Here is a 24,808-nt window from a genome sequence, read left to right on the forward strand (position 1 = left end):
TGTCTGTTGTGTCAGAGCGCATGCCGTAATCCAAAATAACTGCTCTGTTGAACCCACAGTTTGAAGGTAAAACACGTTGGAGTGTGAGGTTACACTAAACTGAACAAAAAGACAGAATAGTCAAAGTTTAATGTTGAGCTGCCAAATCCAATTCTTCTGACAGAATCCTGAGTGAGATTTTTACCTCGAGAAGAAACTCTTATCAGCAGTGTGATATTGATTTTGACCTTGTGTCACAGCCGAGATGACAGTGATGGTGTTTGACAAGAAAAACAGCTGTGGCCTGTCCACAATGTGACCAATGTGTGGGAAGGTGGAAGTAAGCGGTCAGAGGTTTGTGTAATGGAGCCTATTAATCTTTAAATGCAACTTCAGAGTTGACATCACCCTCTTCACTCCACTAGACCGCTTCCCATGACTAAGACCTGGAGTCATTTTGGCGCAGCAGCCATAACCTGTCCACTAACCAGCCTCGGTGTGTGACTGCAGCTCCACACACCTCGTCCGTCTTCACACCACGCAGGTTATATTCCGTGAGCCTGCGTGCCGACGCTGTCACACACACGGCTCTGCTTAATTTGCAGAAGGCTTGGGGTTGTTAAGTATTTACAGGCCTTCAGTGGTTTTTATGAAGCCACGATGGGAGTCGGCGCTGGTGTTGAGCTCACAGCAGCTGCAGTCAGCTGCTTTATTCAGGAGGGATTGTGAAAGAAATGCAGCTCATCTGCTGTGAGAGTGAGTCAGTGAGCTGCAGGCTTTCTACACAGCAATAGGATGTGAGGAATCACTCTGTGGTCACAACCAACCCCCCCTCTCCACATACTCCCCTCTTTCTCACTTGTGTGTGGCTGAAAAAAGAAAAAAGGGGGGTTAGCCTGGCTGCAGAAAATCCATGGAACACATGCTATTAGTCACCATGATCATTAGAAATAACCTGTGTGTGTGCGGGAGTTTGTGTGCGTGTGTGTGTGTTTCCAGGAAGTTCATGGGTCGTTAATTCTGTAATGTGTTGATTGTGGTCTTCTGTTGGGGGCTTGTTAAGAGCCGGCCCCCAGTAATGATATTTCTAGTCAACCGGTAGTTGTTAGTTGGAGCCATATGTGAAATAATCATTGCAGGTTTAAGATGCTGAATAATTTCTTCAGAGACATTTTAGTGGTTCAGAAAATTCAGTGATTGGGGGCGCCTTTGGCCAAGCGGTCTAAGCATGCGCCCCATATACAAAGCAATGCTATTATTTCAGTAAGGCAGCTTCCAGATTCCTTTGCTGACTCTTTTGTTTTTTACTAAAGTCATTTTATATTTTTTGAGAAAAGAGAAATCTGAGATGAGAGTTGTCCATCATTGTTACTTGCTGTACATCTGTGGTTGCATTGTTCTATAATCAATTTGCCATCGTTTTTTAAGCATGTAAGAGATGATTTCATCGATAGCCATACACTACACATCTTTCAATGTAGACTTCCACTGAGAGGAACACATTAGACTATTTAGGAACTAAATTTAGACTGTCATACCAGCTTGATCATCATTGAAAATGTCCTGGAAAATGATCTCTGTTTGACCATTCGCTGCATGTCTTCCCCCTCTCTCTACTCCCCACATTTCCTGCCTCTCTTCAACTGTCCTATCCATTAAAGACAAAAATGCTCAAAAATATAACATTTAGAAAATTCAGTGATTTTTTTTTGCAGCACTTTGAGGTGAAATAACAGTTTTGTTGATGGAGTCTGGTTGCTTTAAAGACTCCTCTTGGTTCAAAATAAGTATCTTACCTTGACAGAAAGGTTTACCCTGCATTTCTATTACATCACAGTCTGCTTCCTGCCCGCCGTCTGAATCCATCCTCTGAGGCAACTCCACATTTAATGAACCTATAAGTCATTCAGACCTTCAGGGCCTTGGTTTAAAAGAAAAGCTGGAAATCTGCAACAAGACGGGCCAGAAATAGTGAGGACTAGTTAGCAGGATGATATCTACACAAACGGCCAAATTCCACCAGATCTGTGTCTGGTCTGTCTCCAATTCGTCACAGCGCCGGATCTGATTTCTATTCTAGTCAATGTGTTAACTTCCACTGGATCCGCTCTGTTGCATTCTGGCTGTGTCTCTGGTCCGGCAATGGATCAGATATGCAAGACTTCTGTTTCTGCTGGATGCCGGAGCACGATGCATCAAGCTCAACAGAGCAGATGGAGCGGGACAGGAAGTCAGGTTTCACCAAAACAAAATGAAAACATCCGGTTCATTTTCAGAATAAAACACTCAATGTAATTTTGAGCTGAGGAAGGCCTGGAGTCAACAGGTCAGAGGTTTTCAGGGGACCATAAAGACAATGTGGATGAGGAGAGGAGGAGGAGGAGAATCCTCTATTCATTGATTGCCACGGGAAAACCTCGGTCACATGACTCCAGCTGTCCGGCGGTCCTGCTCCTTGCTAAGTTCCAAAAATGCAACCATTGGTAGTTGACGGACAAGAGAGCACAGAGCAGGACAGCAGCAGATCAGAGACGGACCGGACACGGATCTGGTGGAAGTCCCATATAGGACTATTCCACTGCTGCTTTCAAGAGTTTACTTCAGCCCTTTATTTCTCTGTACAGCTTGAATCCAGAGCTGCCATCAGTCCTTCACTCCACGCTGTAATTCCTCCATGTTGTATGTTTTGGATGAGAGTTTACCACAAGCGTAGGTTGAACCACGTGATGCATGTGGTGTGCAGAAAGATTGCTGACTCTCAACATGAACACACACAGTGTGGGTGACTCTTTGTACACGGAAACTGCATAATGAAGAACTCATGGCTCGTCTGTTTGTTGTCTGAATAAAGAAACTCCAACACAAATGCATCCTTAAATCATGGAGAAGTCACATAACACGAAGACATGCATTGGGTATTAAAACACAGAAACACACATTGACAGTATTTATTAAGAAGAAAACATTTTGAGGCATCTTCCTCCGCCATGTTTGCTCACAGCCTTGCACATCTGGCTTCTCTCACGGCCTCCCTGCGTGTGTTGCTGTGATGTTATGACAGCGGAATGACTGAAGAGATTACACTAAGCGCTCGTAGACCTCCCCTTCATGAGGGTTCTGAGGGTCAGTGGCCCCGTTCAAGCAAAAAAACCCTGGAGGTTGTTTAGCCATGTGTTTGCAGAGCAGCTGTTCCTCTCGTGTTGTCCCGTCTCATGTTTGTTGTCTTTGTTTTTCTCTTACAGGAAGTTTGTCTGAAGACTGAAGCGAATCTTAAAACGAGGTTTCAACCACCCCATCTTCAAAATCCTCACCTCCTAGACCCGCCCTGCTGCGGTCACCTTCTGAGAGAAGTAGGAGGAGCTAAAGATCGGTGGATTAGTGCATCATTGGACGTGACGAAGCCTGTCTGTAAGTTCACTTCTAGTTCCTCTGTTCAGCTATTTTGAGCTTGGACTGTTATTCTGTTGATTTGTTTTCTTGTAGATCTCATTAGTACACTTGTCTTATCAGTCAGGGATCAACACAGTATCTCAAAGTACTCTCTGTTTAATTATAGAATTTGTTCATGACAAAGTCAATGACTCTGTTTCATATCCTCCCCGTGAGAGAGGGAGGCTCTAACAGTGACCACCGGTGACACGAATAAGAGACGCTGAAACAGAGCACTTTTAAAAAACACTTGGAATATGGAAATGTGTTTTTTAAAGAGCTCTAATGTTTCCAACTCTGTCAGGAATCATTAATGTCAAACACAGATACCTGAAGTAAGCAGTGGGCTGTGTGAATTCAAATTTATATAACACTTTCAATCAGCGCTGGATCCATTTAATGACTTTGGAAATATGAAACCTACTTCACCTACATTCTGTCACATTGGAATTCTTAAGGCGTTTTCAACTGGTGGACCCAGGGTCTAAATTTAGTTCAGGGGTAGATAATCTCCCCCTCTAAAAAGCCTCTGCTCTCGGGTAGTACTTTTCAAAGGTCCCGGGACTTTCAGGGGGCAGAGCCTGCAATGCTGAACATGTCTGATTGGTAGATTAACCGCAGTGTTTTTATTCCGCCCTCCGTCCACAATAACATCACACACATCTGTGATTCTCTTGATTTCTCTTTCTTTCATTAGTTTTTATTTGTTCTATCTTTTTTGTATGTGTGTGTACTTTTCAAAAGAAGAAGCTGTGATTCTCTTGATTTAGCAGCTTGTAACAGTAGTCTTCTCTCAGCCCCACCATGAATGCATCTCTCCTCCCGGTGTTCCGATTTTAAAAGTGACCCTGTAAACTGGAGCCCTTCAGCTGAACATGTCAGTGTTTGTGGAGTTTACACAGCTGTTGAAACACAGAGGGAGTTCCTGGGAATGCAAACTAGTTTAGTTTTTATTAAGATTTCAAAATATCCTCATCAGATATTTAATGCATCCGGCTGAGAGTCTCCAGTTAACAGGGTCGCTGTTTAAACCGAAACACCGACGAGCTCCGCCGAAATGCACCTTTAATAACCTCTTCAATAACACCTTTTTAGATTTGCTTTAAGTCTGACAACAAGAACAACTTGCATATTATGCTGCTGCACATTTAGCAAACAGCTTCTGACTGACACATTCAGCCGATTCAGAACAAATAGAGCATTCATTCAGAGAGATCAGAGCATGAATGAATGATGAATGTTACTCCAATTTCCTCCCTAGTTTTCCTCTTTCTGTGGTCTTTTGCATCTTCTGAGGAGGATATCTGTAATGCTGTTTTGTGCTAAGTAGATTTTGTTCAGTTGGCTTTGAACATTAAAATAAGGAGCTGAAATGTGAAGCTCTTTAACCCTAAGAGAGATGTAGAGTATAGGGGTGCTTTGCATTGGATTCAAGTTTCAAGCCAAAGCACTGGCATCTATATTGTGTGTTTCTGTGAGCATCAACTGAAAAGTCTGTCATCCAATCTCAGTGTTTGTGATTTGGGTCTTAAAGTCTGTGTTTGCGTGTCCGGCCTCTCTGACAGCGGCTCTGACAGGAGAAGTAGAGACAACAGCGCCTCACACAACACTCCACTGTGTGCGCTGCAGGTGTGGACACTAAAAGTAAACGCTCCGCTGGACATCCATCCTGTTAACGGTCCGTTTGTATGGCAGCAGTGTTAACCAGTATCAGAGAGAGGGGCTGCTGTCGAGCGTCGGTCTCGACCTTTGTGCTGGTGTTTATGACGCAGCGGCGTGGTCTGCATGTTTATGTTTTACAGCCATACACAGTCTCTGCATTTTTTTCTGTTTCCAAATCTCACAGTGCTGCACCTGTCATTGATGTTTTCTTCTTCTATTGCTATTTAATGCAGTTAGCATTCCTCTTCTGCAAACATGTTGAGCAAAAGCTTTAGTATCAGACCAAGCGGCAACCCTCCAGTCTAAAAATATGAGTCTAATGAGGAAGTGCTAAAAACTGAAGTTCGTGGAGGATCCACTGGAGGTGTGATCTGGAAGTACCAGAAACCACATACACACTGTGATGGCATTCATAAATAAACTGGACACTGGACACAGAAGACTCATTAGACTCTGACGGCTTACGTTGAAATAGTATATGTAGAACTTGGCCAAGGATAAATAACATAACAGTACACGGGCAGGGGAGTGCAGCGCAATGCCAAGTTAGTTCTGTCAGACAAATCCCCAGGCATGTACCTTTACTCCCCCCAAAGACGACACTACAGTTAGATACCCATATTTGGACAATAGGAAACAAAACAATTGGGAAGAAGAGCTGTGCTCTAGTATGGAGACAGTAAGTCGGTCACAACATACAGATAAAGACAGGAACAGAGGGAGAGACCTTGATTACTACACTGACTCTGTCTCATCTATCCCCTCCAGTAGCCACAGCTGACATAGGAGACGTTACTCTGCCCCTGACACTTAGACTGGAAGAATACAAGAGTTCAACACTCTTACATACATATATATAAGACTATGAAAATTCCACGACACACACCAATTAAAAAAAAAGATCTTTACTGCAGAAATAAACATGTTTACAGCCTGGTTCAAAAAACAAGTGTAGTCTGGATAGCTCATTTCTTGATCGGCACACACTGTACGGGGGGTGAATTTTTTCATAACGCAGCAATTTCAAAGATATTGAGATTACGAGTCTTCCAATGAGAGGCACAGCAGCTGACTTGATTGACAGGCGGGAACACTGTAGCTGTTGGCGAGGAGGCTCAAAGCCCGCCTCATTACGCCACACTCACTCAACAGCAGTTAGGTTGAGTTCAGCATTTCCAATATGGCTGCCAACAAAGATTGGCTTCAAAACAGCGCTTCAGAAACAGATGGATGACATCACAGATACTACATCCACTATTTATGCAGTCTATGGATCAGACAAATCAGACAGCATAATCCTGAAATCAATCTGAGCCAGCTTCAGGCTACTTATCATACTTTAATAAGTTCACTCCCCGTGTTATTTTCCCCCCACACTCACACACTCATGTAAGATATTTCACACAATACTCTGGGTCACTACGATGAATGCAGCAAATAATGACATATCTGCACACTACATTTCCAGGTTCACACCCTCTGAGACTCAGATTGGCCTCAGTAATGGAGAGGAAACTGTCTGCAGGTTAATAGCTTTCCCCTATTACAGCCGCACCTGATTGTATGAGCCAGCGCAGGTCATGATTCTCAAGTGTTTTTCCAAAGTGGCAGAAAGACTCTTGAGAGCTTTCAATCACTGCTCGACCTCACTCACCCAGGTAGACAAATAACCAAGTAGACGTACTTCATGCAACAGAAACACATTGTTTTTTGCAGCGCTTGCAGGGGGGGGCATTGTCCCCCATGAGCTCTTATTTGCAGCAATGTGACAGCACAAACGCTCACGTCGGGGCCATCTTTTTATGCGTTCCTTCCTTTTCAAAGTGTCACCATTGTGCTGTGATCCCTCTTTTGGCTGGCTGTGCATATGTTCAACACGGGGGCCATTATGGAGTATTGTGCATCAGTCAAAGTGAATGGAAGCCCACCACTTTGCATGGCTCCCTGCTGACAGCAGGGGGGGGGGGGGGAACAATACACGGCGGTTTGTTAAGACAGTGGAGGATATAGGAGCGAGGTGTTGAACTGCATTGCTGGCACCGCGGTGGCATGAGGGGGGCCCCCGGTGTGGACAGCCGCTTTCTGCCTGTCATTATTGATGAAACAAAGACGTATCAAAGGGGGGTGAAATGGGACAGGACGGCAGTCAATGCAGGCGCACAGGCGTGAAACATGATCAGACCACTGAGTTGAATCGAGGTGTTATCGTGCCAAAAATGTGAGAGAGAGAGAGATGGAGGCAGAAAGTGAGTGAGTGAGTGAGTGGCATAGCTCTCATATCTTGTCTCCCACTCACTTGACAATGCAGGCACTGTGTTCGTTAGCATAGCTTGATGCATATTTTGGATGTACGAATACTTGTTCATGGCCTCCACATTCTTAACAGAGGAATAACAAAAGACATCTTTGTGCTCCGAAACCAAAACATCAGAGAGATCTTTGTAAACCTGCCCTCTGTCTTATTCTGAGCAACTCAGTGATGATTAATATATCAAGCTTTAATGGCGTGCCTTCTTGTATCCAAAGCTTTTTACAATTGTAAGTATGTGACAGTGAGGACATTGTGAATTTGATTTATTGTTGTGTCATTTTGTGGCTTCTTTTTTATCTCTGAGACCTTTGAAGCTAAATTAAAAGATGATGTCACTTCATTAACTTTAATATGAGATGAAAGTTTGGAAATATTGTCATGAAAAGCTCATAAGTTGGACTTGTTTACAACCATGTTTAACATTTACTCATGAAACATTCCTTGAAATATTTGAAGTCTTAGTAATTAAGTGTTTTAAATATTATCACTCGTGCAACCAGAGCACATAAGCCTTTTGATATTTCATTTCATCAAATTAAATCAAAGGCAATAAACTTTATTTATAAGCACTGTACACACAACAGGGTTGATCCAAAGTGCTTTACAGCAGAGAATGGGGAAAACAAAGAGCAAATGAGGTAACACAAAACAAGAAAGACGATTAACAGTGCAGTGAAGCATCTGAGCCAGGGTGGTTAGGGGAAGTTAAAAGGTAATGAATAAAAGTGTGTTTTAAAGGTGACATATTAGGCTCTTTTTCATCAACATATATTGGTCTAAGAGGTCCCCAAAACATGTCTTTAAAGTTTATGCTCAAAAAAACACTTTGAAATCAGATTTTGGTCTGCCTAGAAAACCCTCTTCTTCAGCCCTGCTCAGAACAGGCTGTTTTCTGTGTCTGTGCCTTTAAATGAGAATGAGCTCTCTGACCACGCCCCCTCAGGAAGTGGATGTGGCCTCGGCTCTTCAGCACGTTGATCTAATGTTTACATGTTGGCTGAATATACACGGCTGCTCACAGACCCGCGTTACTTCAACCCTCTGAATCTGATCCAGAATCTGATCCTGACGGAGAGGCGCCTGCAGCAGGACCTTTCTGAACCATTGGTCACAGATTTAGTGTTTCTTGTTGTTTTATTTATCATTATGTAGATGTGTGTCTTGGTACACAGCTACAAACATGTAGCTATGTGGCTATGCTAACTAGCGCTAGCACTTATCCATGGAAAATAAAAATCATCCACTAGATCTTCAAATCTGCAGACGTGGGGAGTAAAACCGACCTTTGTGTTTATTAAGACAGCCTACAACTAGCATGCCTCCCTCCTAAGCTCCTTGTTAGCACACATGTGTGCAGGGAATGAAAAACGGAGGAGGGGTTGAGTTGTATTTTATACAGTCTATGGGCTGAACAAGCTCCGAGCTCTGGCGTTGTGACGTATGAAAAACACTGAAAACTGAAATGGCTGGTTTCAGCACACATTTACAGAAAGGTGGAGAAATCAGAACAGGGGCAGAATGGATTCTTTTCATTTTCGGGGGGTTTGTAGACAGGGACACATATTTCAGGTAGAGAACCATTATAAAGTCCATTTGGCATGATATGTCACCTTTAAGACGACTTTTAAAAGTCTTGACAAAGGGGGAGAACCGGATAGTGGGGGGAGGAAGAGAATTCCACAGTTTTTGGGGCACAGATAGAGAAGGCCCTGTCCCCAAAGCTCTTTGTCCTTGATATTCGGACAGACAGGAAGTTTTGGTAAGAAGATCTTAGCGTTCTGACAGAGTGACATGGAGACAGGAGTTCTGATATCTAAGAGGGGGCCAAACCATGTCAGAATCAGAACCAGAATCAGAATCAGCTTTATTGGCCAGGTATGCTTGAACACACAAGGAATTTGACTTTGGTAAACTGTGCTCTCTTTGTACAAGGCATAAGAATAAGACCTACAAATATTCTGCTTGGAGAATTGTTGCATTGTGTATCAACATGTATATTTACAGAGAGTATTGATCCAACAGGTATGACACTGTTATGGTTTAGTGTTCATCAGAGTGACAGCCTGGGGGAAGAAACTGTTCTTATGGCGGGTTGTTTCGGCGCACAGTGATCTGTAGCGCCTGCAGGAGGGGGAGGAGTTTGAAGAATCTGTGTCCAGGGTGTGAGGGGTCAGCGGTGATGCTACCTGCCCGTTTCCTGGCCCGGAACCGGTACAAGTCCTGGATGGGGGGTGCAGGTCGACACCGATGATTTTTTCTGCAGTCGTTCCATGTAGTGCTTTATATATGAACAGAAGGATTTTGAAATGGAGTCTGTAACTGACCGGAAGCCATTGTAGAGAGGAAAGATCTGGGGTTATGTGGTCTCTCTTTTTTTGACCTTGTCAGAATCCTAGCTGTTACATTTTGGACTACTTGAAGGTGAGATAATGAAGTATGAGTGTTACCGAAGCACAAGGAGTTGCAGTAAATGATGATATGGAGGCGTGGATGACTTTTTCAAGGTCTAACGTGCTTAAAATTTATTTGAGTTTGGCGATGCATAATACTTATTTTTACTACCTGATTTATTTGTCTGTCTTCTTGCATCTTAACACGATGCAAACACGTTGTTTCTTGCTTTCTGTGTTTTTATTTCCTGGAGTATCTTTAAATGTTGAATATTCCTAAAACCAATCCAACCTAATGGCTACAGAAATCATTTTGCTCATGCTGCTGTTATTACGGTTTTTATTTCAGTCGTGTTGAAACAGGATTATCACACAACAACGTCCCACGGCCAGATCAAGGCTTCCCCTTGCCGCCTTCACGTTTTCACAACACGACTTCACTGCACATGAAGTGATGTTGTCATCAAGGACCATGCAGCAGGATGACGCAAAGACACAAGCCTTGGTTTTTTTTTTTTAATGCAAAACGACTAAATGCTCTCGCTGTTAGGACTTTGATTTTAGATCATTTTAAGTATGATTACTCTCACAATTTCCTCACGCAGCTAACTGCAGGAGATCTGTCTTCACAGGGCTGTATTTTGTAAATTCTATTGCTTGTTTTTCAGAGTTTTTTATTAACACAATCACCCTGTTCTGCTCCCCACCACCTCTCTGCAGGAACTCGGTTTAAGCACCTGTTTTTTCTGCTACCAAATTAAGGAAGCATTCCTCTAAATCTGTGCCACACTGAGACTGCAGCTGTCTCTGTTTGCTTGTGTCGTTTTTTTCCCCTACAATACATTTTTGGTGTTTTCTATCTTTGAATGAAAAAGCTCAGATGAGAAAGACTGGCAGAGTGAGGCATGTGATTTGAATCCAGTGAGGTTGTAGGTGTGTGGTTATTACCTGAGCCTGCAGAGCCTCCAGGATGCCCCCGTGTATATGTTGTCTTTGCCCTCTGATAAACTCCAGTTGACCTCTCTCTTTCTCCCTCGTGCTGTTTCTCCCCGTGGGCTGCAGTCTTTGTCAGTGCCCTTATTTTCTCCTCCTTTCCTTCTCTCCCTTATGTTCCTCCCTGAGTCTTCTTGCTCTCCCTCAATGTTAAATGAGGGCACGGCCACACTCGGATGTGCTGTGACAAATTGGCACAGAGGAGGCAGATGGCGACGGGGAGGAGACTGGTTGTCATGCCATTTGCTGCAGAGACCCGAATTGATCTCGGTGCCGCAGAGCAAACACACATGCTCCACGTGTGTCATCCCGACTTTGGGTGCAGAGCACACACCCCGGCGAACTCTGACACACGTGCCACCCTACATCAGCCTTCCATCCCCATTAGTATCACTGATGTGTGCGGCAGATCTGGCCGACTGTCAGAGGCTCCGTGCTCGGCTCAGCTCTAAGAGACGGAGGGATGCTGAGGGATTTGACAAAGAGACAGAGCTCAGACTAATAGCAGGCTGCTGGGACTCTCTGAGCCTATACTACATAGACACATACCATCAGTGACGCACTGTACATGTCAGCAGGATGTATGTGTAAGCAGGCTGCTCTATTTACAGAGCTGCTGTCTTTGCAATGTTTACCCATGAGGATTTGCTCCGGCTCAACTATTCCCCATGGGTGTTTTCTTTTTTTCTTTCTTTCATTGCAACATGACTTCTGGTGAGATCATACTTCGACTGACAGGACTGGCACTGCTCGTTACGCTGAGTCCCAGGGATGTGAAAATATTCCCCAGTTGGGTTTTCTTTTACAGCTGCGTCTGGCAGGGATTTTTTAAAAATACACCCATGTAAGCTGGGAACATGTGGGGCGGTGACGAGGAGGCTCACAGGAAGGAGAAATCAAAACCAGGAGATGGATTTTACTGAAGGGCGACAAACACGAAGAGCTTTACAGGCTGACGTTGGATCTGTTGACCATTTTATCAGAGAGCATGACAGGCTGAAAAAGACTAGCTGTGTCACATTTGTCTTTGTGAAGGTTCAAAAGTTGAGCTTGAGGGCTGAAGTGAGTTTTAACCAAGCGGCAACCTCCAGTCTCAAAATATGAAGCCCATGAGGAAGTGTTATAAACTGCAATTCATCAAGAACAATGGAAATCACATACACACCCATTCAAAGAAGACAATCTTTACAGCATTAATAATATAATAATAATAATAATAATAATAATAATAATAATAATAAGTGCTTCACAACAAAGAAAAGCAGAGAATTACAAAGCATAGAAAACGGTGCAAACAGGGGGGAGGAAAAAGACAGAAGCAGAACAAGACATCTGAATGCAGAGTAAATTCAAGAATTAGGGGTGGAGAAATGCCTTCTTATATAAAAAATGTTTTTAGTGAGGATTTAAAAGCAGTTAAGGTTTTGGACTGTCTAATTGTCAGTAGCAGGGAGTTCCACAAACTTGGAGCTCTGATTGAAAAGGCCCGGTCACCGTTTTAATAAACATTTTTACAGCCTGGTTCAAAAAACAGTTCAAGTCTAAAGAGCTAATTTCTCTATCGGCACACACTGTACGGGGGTGAATTTTTTTCTAACGCGACGGTTCAGAAGATATTGAGATTACGAGTTTTGCCCAAATAAGGACATGACTGACTTGATTGACAGGCAGGAACACATAGCTGTTGGCTAGGAGGCTCAAAACCCCGCCTCTTTACCTCACACTAAGCTTGGTTGAGTTCAGCATTACCAATGGGTGATGTCAGGGATACTACGCCCATTATTTATACAGTCTATGGTTTAAACCAGGGGTTCCCAAACTTTTTGGCCCGCGACTCCCAAAATACAGATGCCAAAGACTCTTGATCCCCACTGTCCCTATAAGTGATTTAATGTGGCTTCATTTAGCTGGTCTGCAGAAAATGACCCTACCTATATGAGCATGTGTCTGTGTTTCCTGTGCCGTTATGAATTAACCTGCTGCTACTGATGCTTTTGATAATTAACTGTTCACTAACCCTAAACTTAGGAGTCATCTGGCAACAAAGAAAGGCAGAAAACTCATTACATTTTCTATTTTCAAGGTTTTATTTCAAGTTTAGCTACTATTTTTGTTGATATTTGTTACTATAATGGGTAAAATGTAATATTTCTAGATAATTCTAAGAAAAAAAAAACATTCTGGAAGACATCTCACAACCCTGCATTTGTGTCTGGCAACCCTCAAGGGGGTCCCAACCCACACTTTGGGTACCCCTGGTTCAAACTGATCTTTGGTCTCAACAGAACTCATTGAGTGCAGTTCTCACAAAGACCCTTTTTAACAGTATGTACACACATTAATATATCAAAGCTGCTGTGAGGAGATCTTACTGTTAATAATAAGGCCTGTAATCAATACTGATGCCTCTCTATTACCTAGAAAGGCAAACAGACAGAAGACTAAAGCAGCACATAATGCTGATAATGATTTACAGGAGAAACCTGGTCACATATGACCCCACATGGATCCGATTATTTAAAAAAAATCCATCCATCCATCCATCCATTCATTATCTTGACCGCTTATCCCGTTAGGGGTCACGGGGGGCGGGAGCCTATCCCAGCTGGCTTCGGGCGGAAGGCAGGGTACACCCTGGACAGGTTGCCAACCTATCACAGGGCTAACACAGAGAGACAGACAACCATTCATGCACACACTCACACCTACGGGCAATTTAGAGTGATCAATCAACCTGAGCATGTTTTTGGATTGTGGGAGGAAGCCGGAGAACCCGGAGAGAACCCACGCATGCACGGGGAGAACATGCAAACTCCACACAGGAAGGCACCCGCCCGGCGGGGGATTCGAACCAGGAACCTTCTAGCTGTGAGGCAACAGTGCTACCCACTGCACCACCGTAAAAAAAATCCATGTTTTTTTAAATGAAGGAGGTTTCTAGATGGATCTGAGTCCCTTCCATTAAAAACCTACATTTGCTCTGCAGGCAGCAGGTTTGGATAATTGCCGGCTTTAGCCCTCCTCACCTGGAACGTGAGGGGATAACTTTCCCACGGTCTCTTAATATTCCATGAACCTGCGAGCCCTAAGCAGGGGATATCGATCTGCAGATGAGATGTGTTCCCTGCCTTCCTAACAGGCATCTGCAGAGTCATCTGTGTGGGAGTCATGCCGCACCTCAGAGAAAAAGATCAAAAAGAAGGAGAAGAAAAAAACCCCAGAAAGCACAAAAAGCAAAGTTGTCAAATGCTCGACACCCTTTCAGGATTTTCCTCTGGAGCAGTGAGAAGAATCATTTTGTTATTGATCACTGTTTGAGCTCAGCATGAATCTGATGAGCTCGATGTCCACACAGAGAAACATATCGACTTCCCTCAACATGCCTTTCAGACTAATATTCAAACTTCAGAGAAACTTTCTGCTGACTTTCATCTTCATCGGCGGCTAATTACTCTCACATGGGAAAACTAAAGTCATGCAACTTCCCCGGCTAGTCAAACTAGCCAGCTTAGCAAAACAATGCTCAAACCTTTCACAGCATGCAGCGTTTTTATGAGATGTCCACATGCTATTAGCCACTCTGAGATGCTGGACAGGGGCCAGTGTGTTGCAAGAACACACAAAAAATGTAATAGTGCGAGCACAGAGAGCAAGCTGCGAGGAGAAAAACAGCCCTCTGTTTGTGATAACAGCTCATTCACTGTCAGCACAAACAGTCTGCAGGCCTCGCTCCCCAGAACCCGAGCCTGTGTTTACATTCGCCGTATTCATAGAAAAACAGAAAAGCTCCCAGAACACAGGAGTGCAAAAACAAATCTGCAGCTGAGTTTAAATAAATCATCCCTCTAATGGGGGAGAAATCCCTCTAAAAGAGCAAAAACTGCTTCCACAGTGTCAGCAAGCATGGCCACAGCCTCTCTGCACAGTAGTGTTGTAGTCAAGAGCACGACAACCAGGACCAAGACATGTCTGAGACCAGAGTGCACCAAGAAACTTTAGTGGCGGACCATCGGACATTAAGAATCCATGTTCCCCCCGCTGTGTGTCTAATCTTTAGAAATAAAAAAGATGCCTTCCTGTGACAGGCTGAGTTATTATCTGAGGGGCTCAGTGTTAGCTTGGTCTCTACCTGCAGCAGGTGTGCTTTATGAACCAGCTCTACCTCACCTCCATGCATCTGTCTCCTCTTCATTAAAAAGCTCTGCGTCTACAGCTTGATTTATTCCAGTTTGGTGAAACATCAGACACATTTAGTAAGTTTGGATCAACTCCTCGTCATCAAAGATGAAGATGCATTTCAGAGTGCCGTGAACTGACTGTCTGTCAAGTGCGCCTGTCGCTGCAGGTGCATTCAAGGACCGTCGTAAATGTGCAATACAGCCTTTGAATGGCATTTCTCTGTGAATCAAGAGAATCAAAATACAGTCACAGTGGTCACAGAGAGAATGTTTTCTTTTTACTTTTTTTTAGGGCCAGGCTGAATTATTTAACTTAAGATATTACACAAGCTAAAGTGTCAAAGGAGTGTTGACAGTTTTAACACTTGGTACAACCCTGATACCGATATCTGATCGACTACATGAATTATTTAAAGAGTGAAGATGTTTCAGCAAAAACCAAAGACAATAATGTTTTGAGTTTCCGTCAACTAAAACTAGACTAAAACTATAAAGGGCTGAAAAGACTAAAATGTGACTATAACTAAAAGGCACTTTCATCTAAAGACTAATACTAAATCTAAAATTGCTGCCAAAATTAACACTGACCAAGACCAAGACAAGACCAAGACATTTAGAGATAAAGACTGAGTCAAGACCAAGACCAAGACATTTAGGGATAAAGACAGAGTCAAGATAAGACCAAGACGTTTAGGGATAAAGACCGAGTCAAGACCAAGAGCAAGACATTTAGAGATAAAGACAGAGTCAAGACCAAGACCAAGACGTTTAGGGATAAAGACCGAGTCAAGACCAAGACCAAGACATTTAGAGATAAAGACAGAGTCAAGACCAAGACCAAGACGTTTAGGGATAAAGACCGAGTCAAGACCAAGACCAAGACCAAGACATTTAGAGATAAAGACCGAGCCAAGACCAAGACATTTAGAGATAAAGACCAAGTCAATACCAAGACCAAGACATTTAGAGATAAAGACAGAGTCAAGACCAAGACATTTAGAGATAAGGACAGAGTCAAGACCAAGACCAAGACATTTAGAGATAAAGACCGAGTCAAGACCAAGACCAAGCCATTTAGAGATAAAGACAGAGTCAAGACCAAGACCAAGACATTTAGGGATAAAGAAAGAGTCAAGATAAGACCAAGCCATTTAGGGATAAAGACCGAGTCAATACCAAGACCAAGACATTTAGGGATAAAGACCGAGTCAATACCAAGACCAAGACATTTAGGGATAAAGACCGAGTCAAGACCAAGACCAAGGCAGGGCAAGACTGAGACAGGACCAAGACCATATATATCAATAAAAAATCATCATGATGAGAGTTAACAAAATAAAAGACTTATGTTTATTTAATTTAAGTTTGCTTTAAATACAATTGACAGCAACAAACAAGGTTTGTTTTCTTCTTTGTTGCCTTTCTTTTGACGCGCTGTGAGAGAGTTTTGACTCATTAAGTTTTGTTTTGTCATCGTTAGTTTAATTTTTGTTTTTGATGATTGAGAAAAATGAATGAATTGAGAAAGTGGGGTTCTCTCTTATCACAGTAATGACAGGGACACAGAGTGCATCAGTGGTGGTCTCAACCAGTCTTGATATAAAATATGGAGTTCGCCCAGTCCGAGACCGAGACAAGACAGAGAGAGCTTAAATAAGTGGTCTTTAGTACTACAACACTAGACAGCAGAACTAAAACTGAGGTGCTGTGGAAGTGGGCTTTTTACCTAAACCTTGACTGAATCTAGTTTGTAAGCAAATGTATTCCCCTCCTGAGTTGAAGACACTTAGTGAATTTGGATAATGAGGGTGGGGTCAGTGAAGGTGGGAGCTAGGAAGCCCTCCATGCTGTTTGTTATTACAATTCAAATGAGCGCCGGGTCAACAGTTAATGCATTTTAGTCTGCAAAACATGTAAAGGTCAAAAACTGGTGAATCTTATTTTCTGTTTGGTCTGAATTAAGCTTAATTTATGCAAATGATCTGTTCCATTGAATAATGTTTACTTGGAGGGCAGAACCCAAATTAATTCAATTAGAATAAAGTTCTAATATTTGCCCATTAAAGTTCTGTCAGTTTCACCCTTTAGATAACTTCTGTTGGGCCTTAAAATTGATCTATTTGGACAGCTGGCTGGGGTCCAAAATAGCTGCCTGGGAAGGAGAAGGATCTCTGTTTTTTAGCTCTCGGCTGTTTGCACTTGTCAGCTCGACACTGCCTCGCTGCACGTGTTCGCCAACTGGAATTATTCTCCTCTGTTTTCTGTTTCTTGTCTTCTTTCTTTTCTTTTTCTGGCCAATCTGGAGATGGACGTGGATCCTTCTGTCGTAAAACGGCTTCAGAGTGCTCATTATTCTTACACTGTTGTAGTCTTAAAGTCCGTATATTACTCACTGGAACAACTACCGTTAAATCTGGAATATCAGTCACAGTGGTAAATAAGGCACGGCCAGCTTTGGGGAGCTCTCAGAGGGGAAAGGGTTCAAGCTGTCTTCCTGCATTATGATTTCCATTGTTTTCAGAGAAGTCCTCAACATGCAGTTTATGTGCAGCTTCTAGCTCCATCTGTTTTCCCCATGTGGAGTTTACAGTCCTGCTAGCTACAGTAGCTCATCCAACAGTAATATTGATAGTTATGAGGTAGAGACCTGCTGCATGGGACCAATTCACCTAGAATCATGCTATCATCCTCCTCTGGTCACTTTTTGTCTTAGCTGAGGAGTCTTTACAGTGAAAGCAGCACTCCATAGGGTTTGGGTTGGTAGTCACGGAAAACTAGCATGAATTTGAATGTAGCATTTCCTCAGGACTCTGTCTCAGTGTATCTACGGTAAATCTGACTACCAACCCCAACTTTAATGCTATTCCATAATTACCTAACAAGGTAGAAAAGCTGTGAAGGGATGGCCTTTAGTTATCAGGCCCCTCTCCTTTGGAATCATCTACCAGTCAGGGTCCGGGAGGCAGACACCCTCTCCACTTTTAAGAGTAGGCTTCAAACTTTCCTTTTTGATAAAGCTTATAGTTAGAGCTGGATCAGGCTTGGACCAGCTTTTGTTATGCTGCTATAGGCTTAGACTGCTGGGGGAACTGGCACACTGACACACTGGGATCCTAGCTCACCCCCTTCCCCCCAACCCCTTCATCACTTACTTTAACTCTCCCTGTCCCATTAAAGTTACTAACCATAGACCTTTCTGGAGTCCCTGAGCTCCCTTGTCTCGTAGGTTCCTCTGAGCTGCCGTAGACGTCCTCCTGCTGCGGACGATCTGGACTCCAGCGGCAACAGCTTCTACTACTCGTCTCATCACTATCACCTCTCTCTCTTACTCCCCTCTATCTGTCTTTCCAGACCCAACTCAGTCGAGGCATGATGGCTGTCTAACATGAGTCTGGTCCTGCTGGAGGTTTCTGCCTGTTAAAAGGAAGTTTTTCCTCACCACTGTAACTAGCTAAATACTGCGATGTGCAATGCTAATGGTGGATTAAGGTGGGGTCAGACTGAGTCTTACCCTGTCTTGAAGTTGGGTCTCTGTTCATAATTTGACAGAGTGGTCTAGACTTCCTATGTTTGTAAAAGCGTCTTGAGGTAACGTTTGTTGTGATTTGGCGCTATACAAATAAAGATTGATTGATTGATTGATGGCGCTGCTGGCCTGCTATGTATTGCAGCATGTTTTGTGCAGTTAAGCAGTGGTTTGTGTCTTGTTCTTCTGCTACAAAATAAAGTGCTTCTCTCTGCATTTTATTCAGGTTTACTGGTGGCACTGGTATATCAGTGGCAGCCCACTTTTTAGATGAAAAAACAGGTATTACCAATGTAAACACCAAATTTTACTGTACTTCTAAATGAATGTGTCTTTACCATAGACTTTAATAAATAATGGACGCAGTATCTGTGACGTCATCCATCTGTTTCTGAAGCGCTGTTTTGAAGCCAATCGTTGGCGGCAGCCATATTGGAAATGTTGAGCTCAACATAACTTCTGTTGAGCTAGTGTGACATAAAGAGGCGGGGTTTGAGCCTCCTCGCCAACAGCTACAGTGTTCCCGCTTGTCAATCAAGTCAGCTGTGCCTCTCATAATGGAAAACTCATAATCTTAAAATCCTCGAAATTGCAGTGTTATGAAAAGTTTCACCCCCCGTACAGTGTGTGCCGATTGAGAAATGAGCTATCCAGACTACACTTGATTTTTATGTCCCAGGCTGTAAACATGTTTATTTCTGCTGTAAAGATCGGCTTTTTGGAATTGGTGTGTATGTGGTTTCTAGTACTTCTGGACCTAGCCTCAAGTGGACATTCGATGAATTGCAGTTTTTAACACTTCCACATTGGCTTCAATTCTTGTGGTTGGAGGTTGCAGCTTGGTCTTTACACTTATTATGTCTATGCATAGCTGCAATCGGCTAAAGTTCAAGCAGCTAGTTCCTAGATTATTAGTGTGTTACTTTGAATCAGGGTTTATCTGTCTTAAATATAATATCTTGCTGCATGATAGTCCTCTTCATGAACTCTTTACTCTAAACTTGCAGCCAAGGCAGCAGCAGCAGACGTAGTTATTTCAGATTTAGCTGAGTTAAAAAAAATAATCTCAGAGGCAAGAAAGTCAAGCAAGTCTGGGAGCTTTGTGTTTTTAATGCCAGAACGTGCAGCGTCAGTGAGAGGACTGATTAAAACCTCTTGTGTCACGGCCCGGGTGGCGGGAGCATATGGCCGGAGGGCTTACGCACGGAAAGATGACATCTGTATCTCCAAATCACTGAGACAGAAGCAAGGAGATGAAATCACCGAGATTAAAGTGAAGCTTTCAGAGAAATGCCTCATTTGTGAGCAGCAGCAGTTCCTTTATTTATGTCGGAGTGAAACAGTTATTTAAGGAAAGACTCCGAGTTAAAAACTAAAGTCCTGTTAATTCAAACGTCTACCATCTGGGCTGACAGACCCAGTCTTCTCTGACATATATATATATATACATGCTGTGAAGTATTCATAGCCATATCACCATTTCTGAGATGGCTATATGAGCCCTTATAGATGACATTCATCTTCTGGAGCTGCTACAGATTTATGTATGCTTGAATCTTCTGGCTCTGCAGGATGTGAGTACAGTTTCATACAGTAATCATTGCACACTTTTGTTTCTGATGTTTAAGTCAGTGATTAATGATTGTAAATCCCAAATGTCACAACCAGTAATACACGGAACTGCTGGAAATAGAACTTGTGAAATCTGCAACCCGAATGTGTTCTCTGGAAGTTTGCAGGAAAAGGCCTCTCGTGGATTGTGGGTTTGGATCGCCTTCAGTCTTTGTTAGTTGTTGGGAATCTGCTCGCCAAGTGTGTGATTCTGCAATATGAGTGAAGTGTGGATTAAACCTCAGACGCCCATTCAGACTTCAGAACATGTTTTTTATTGTTGTTCACACTGGTCATGAATGGACCAGAGATGAAATCCCTTATAATATGGAACGATCAGAATCTACAATCCTTGATCCAACTAATGTTTCTCTAATTTATCTGAAGCTAACCTGAGACTTCAGCTGTCTGAGTTAGGGGTATCCAAAGCTTCTTTAGCATTCATTTCTATTTTCCCACTGTTAAAAAACTTCAGCTGTTTTCACACATGTACAAAACTCAGTAAAATGTGGGGGTTGAGCCAAGGTTTGGGGGTTTGCTCAGACTTTTCCCTGCCAGCACCCCTGGTAAAAATTCTGGAAGCGAGTAAGTGAGTGGGTGAGGGTGATATATCATGCAACATGGAATACATAACAAGGTGAACAGTGTTGTTCACTTGGGGCTTTTGCAGGGTGCTTTTAATGGCATGCCCTGACCCCTGAGACCCCCCTTCAACCCAGCCCTTGTTTCCAACAGGGCAGACTGTGAGGGACACACGTGAACAAGCATCTATGGAAAATTCAGGGGTAGAGCTCCTGCAATTTTCAAGGATTTGTCATGATTGCATGCATGAAGGAGGCTTGAATTTGAAGAAATAGAAACTTTATCTTCATCAGTCTGCAACAAATAAGCCTTCCTTTAAGCCGCAGCATTTCTACTCAACAAGAACTTGACATCTTTGCATCAGAAGAGATCGTTTGATAGCTGGTATCTTTTGATTGACCGGCATGCATCAGTTGAGTTAAATGTCTTGTTAGATAGAGTAGTTTGAGGAGACACTTCATTCTTAGAGTCAGAATGTACCTTATAAAAACACCATTCAAGACAACAAGAGAGTACCAGGATGGTGAATATTCCAGCCCCTGTTCCTTCAGTTTCCTCTGTTTCTGCTCAGCCTGAATCTGGACTTGAACACATTTAAATCTCCTCTGCTGATTCTTTTAAAAAACACATTAGTTTTGATCCTGGACGGCAGCCAGGCCACAGGCCGCAAAGTGGAGCAAAACTCAAGGCAACATAAACATTCTCACACAAGAGTAAATGTTTACAGGTCCTGGGTGTGTGCAGTGAGTTTCTGTCAACACTTTCAGAAGCAAACATCCCTCACAGCTCAGAGTCAAGGCGGCTGCAGCGCTTCTTATTGTTTCTGTTGCTTTAACATGAAACCTTCTTTTTTTTGTTGTTGCAAGTTTGACTTTTAGAACTCTGAAGCATCCCACGCTGCTTTCTGAGTGATGTGGTGTTACTTCAAATGATGCAATTAATAATGATCTAAAAGCTGATACAAGTCTGTTAAAAACATTGATTAAAAGATTATTAGTTTTTATTACCTGGCTGTCTTACTGATCTTCCTGTTGTGTAAGAAGCTTGATTCTGATTGGTCAAAACCCCTTGACAGCCCCTTGACAGCGGTTATTAACTTTCATTAACTTCTGACCAAGCAGCAACATCAAAACAAGAGTGATGTGGAGCATGAACACTTCACTGATACGATCATGAAGAAGATTATTGAGCACAGTAAGAGATGCTGCCTTTGATGCCTTCATCATCATGATGTAAAATAACACACTGTGATCATACACTCTTTTCATAAACACCTATGTGTTGGCGAGCAGACAAAACGCTCCTACACGCTGTGAGTCACATCACTTACAGGAAGTATCATGAAGTGAAGATTACTGAGGGCAGCAGCGTGTCCCAGTTTAGAATAAGAAGTTCAGAAGCTGAAGGTTTTTTATGACGTCTGATTTTTAGGGGGATGGAGCTTTCCAGGCTTGTAGCACAAAAGCTCTAAAAGTGATGCAAATCTATTCCTTTTGTGGTGACCTTCAAACTCCTGCCATTGCTTCTATGGTAACACAACGGGTTTGTTTTTGTTTTTACCTTGAATTAGCATGTGCAGACCTCTCGCACACGTAGGTGTCGGAGTCCTGTAAATACCCCAGAGACTTTCTCCTGGAGCCAAACCGTCTCTGAGACTACCCGGCTCTGTGTTTACTCTCTTATTATTCTGTTCTGCAACATATAGAGGTGTGCTTCAAAGTCTCCTTCTCTGTATGTGTTTTTTTAGTGTGTGTGATACATAGCTTCAAGATTTTACAGCCTTCAAAATATAATAATAACAACAATAATAATAACCTTATTTATGTAGCAAATAACAAAGTAAACATTTTGACAGACAGAGAGGAGGAATTTTAACAAATCAGAATAAAACCTGAGAAGAAGAATACACGTACATTAAAAAGAATGAAGTGGTGTGATAATAGACCAATAAATCATTGTTTAAGAGGTTTTCAAAAATAAATAAAAATAAATAAATAAATAAATAGAAATGGATAAGTAAATAAAAACATTAAAAGGACAATAAAAGAGGTTTTCAGATCAAGAGGATGACATCACATCAGGAAAATTAGAAAAAGTGAAAAGGATAAATTAGGAACATTCAAATAATTAATGAAAAAAAAAAAACAATAAATAATAAAATAAAATACAATCAATCAATCAATCAATCAATCAATCAGTCAACCAACCAACCAACCAACCAACCAACCAACCAACCAACCAATCAATCAATCAATCAACCACTCAATCAATCAATCAATCTTTATTTGTATAGCGCCAAATCACAACAAATGTTGTCCTCAGACTCTTTCCAAACAGAGCAGGTCTAGACCACTCTATGTCAAATTATGAACAGAGACCCAACACCAAGACAGGATAAGACTCAGTCTGACCCCACCTTAATCCACCATGAGCATTGCACCTTGCAGTATTTAGTTAGTTACAGCGGTGAGGAAAAACTTCCTTTAACAGGCAGAAACCTTGAGGAGAACCAGACTCATGTTAGACACACATCTGCTGAGACCGAGTTGGGTCTGGAAAGAGGGATAGAGGAGAATAAGAGAGAGAGGGAGCGGTGATAGTGATGAGACGAGTAGTAGTAGTGGTAGAAGCTGTTGCCGCTGGAGTCCAGCCCGTCCGTATCAGCTGGAGTCTGGAACGTCCACAGCAGGAGGACGTCTACGAGACAAGGGAGCTCAGGGACTCCAGAAAGGTCTATGGTTAGTAACTTTAATGGGACAGGGAGAGTTGAAGTAAGTGATGGGGGGTTAGGGGGAAGGAAGGGGGTGAGATAGGATCCTAGTGTGTCAGTGCGCCAGTTCCCCCTGCAGTCTAAGCCTATGGCAGCATAACTAAGACCTGGTCCAAGCATGATCCAGCTCTAACTATAGGCTTTATCAAAAAGGAAAGTTTGAAGCCTACTCTTAAAAGTAGAGAGGGTGTCTGCCTCCCGGACCCTGACTGGTAGATGATTCCAAAGCAGAGGGGCCTGATAACTGAAGGCTCTACCTCCCATATTACTTTTAGAGACTTTAGGTACAATGAGCAGGCCTGCATGTTGGGAGCGTAGAGTTCTAGACGGGTAACAGGGCACTATGAAACAATTAATTAGTTGGATAAAAGCTAAAAATAAAATAGAAGTAAAAGCAGTTAGAAGGATGAAGTCACATAATAGCATGGGTTTTAAGAAGAGATCTAAAATATGTCACTGACTCTGCAAGCCTTATCTACTAAGGGAGGTCGTTCCAAAGTCGAGGGGCTCTGATGGAGAAAGCTTGACCCCCTTTGCATTTGAGCCTCGACTTTGGTACGACCCAAAATGCCGCAAGATGGCTCATAGTTTGTTAGCATTTCTGCAATGTAGTTTGGGGCGAGACCCAGGCGGGCTTTAAAAGTGGAGTCAGTAGAATCTTAAAATCTAAAATGCAGAGGAAGCCAGAGGAGAGAAGAGAGGACAGGAGTGATGTGATGTCATCTGTTAAAACCAGTTAGAATACCTCATGTGTTATTTTAAGACCGGTGGATGGCTCCACTCATTGAGAGGTGATGAATTTTTTACTGCCTTTTTTAAATTACAGTCTAATCAGCACCCAGCCGACAAACTAGGATTGAAGAACAACAGGATCCCTGCTCCACAGAGGCTGGTACATCATGAAAAATATGCAGCGGTGCAGCATCAAGGTCACGTAGCTGAGGATTGCTCGTCGAGGCTGAAAAGTCATCAGCACAGAGAACACATGAGGCCAGGTGGCTGATGAACTCCAGGGGCACTTTGACAAACCCCATCACCAGCGACAAATTAAAGCGTCAGCGGCCGCCCGACGCGGCATCACATTTCCTGTGTTGTTCCGTGATAAGCTCTGTCACTGATATGAGCCAGCAGCACGTGGCTGTCTGTGAAAACAGTCTGAGAATGCTCTGAGGACAGAGGTACAGTAACAGGAGACCCGGGCAGATGCTTGTCTCTGGGTATTGATTGGGCCAGACGTCCAGACGACTGTTACAGCCGGAGACACGGGCAGGCAGGCAGGCAGGCGCAGGACGGGCAGCCACCTCGTCCCTCGTCACCTTTGCTGCCCAAATAAATTGTTTTGAAAACCTGACATGATACACGGTCACAGAGTGTGGG

General features: G+C 43.0%; 1 protein-coding gene across 3 annotated transcripts in view; it reads left to right on the top strand.

Annotated features, from left to right (window-relative positions):
• sema6e (sema domain, transmembrane domain (TM), and cytoplasmic domain, (semaphorin) 6E) overlaps positions 1-24,808 on the top strand; it is a 314,886-nt gene that overhangs the window by 137,159 nt on the left and 152,919 nt on the right. For all 3 annotated transcript variants that reach the window (XM_034698572.1, XM_034698571.1, XM_034698573.1), the window contains exon 3: positions 3,222-3,387. The gene's annotated coding sequence lies outside the window, so the exon portion shown is untranslated. The remainder of the gene's footprint in view (positions 1-3,221; positions 3,388-24,808) is intronic.

Source organism: Notolabrus celidotus, chromosome 12, assembly GCF_009762535.1.
Source record: "Notolabrus celidotus isolate fNotCel1 chromosome 12, fNotCel1.pri, whole genome shotgun sequence".
Taxonomy (NCBI): Eukaryota; Metazoa; Chordata; class Actinopteri; order Labriformes; family Labridae; genus Notolabrus; species Notolabrus celidotus.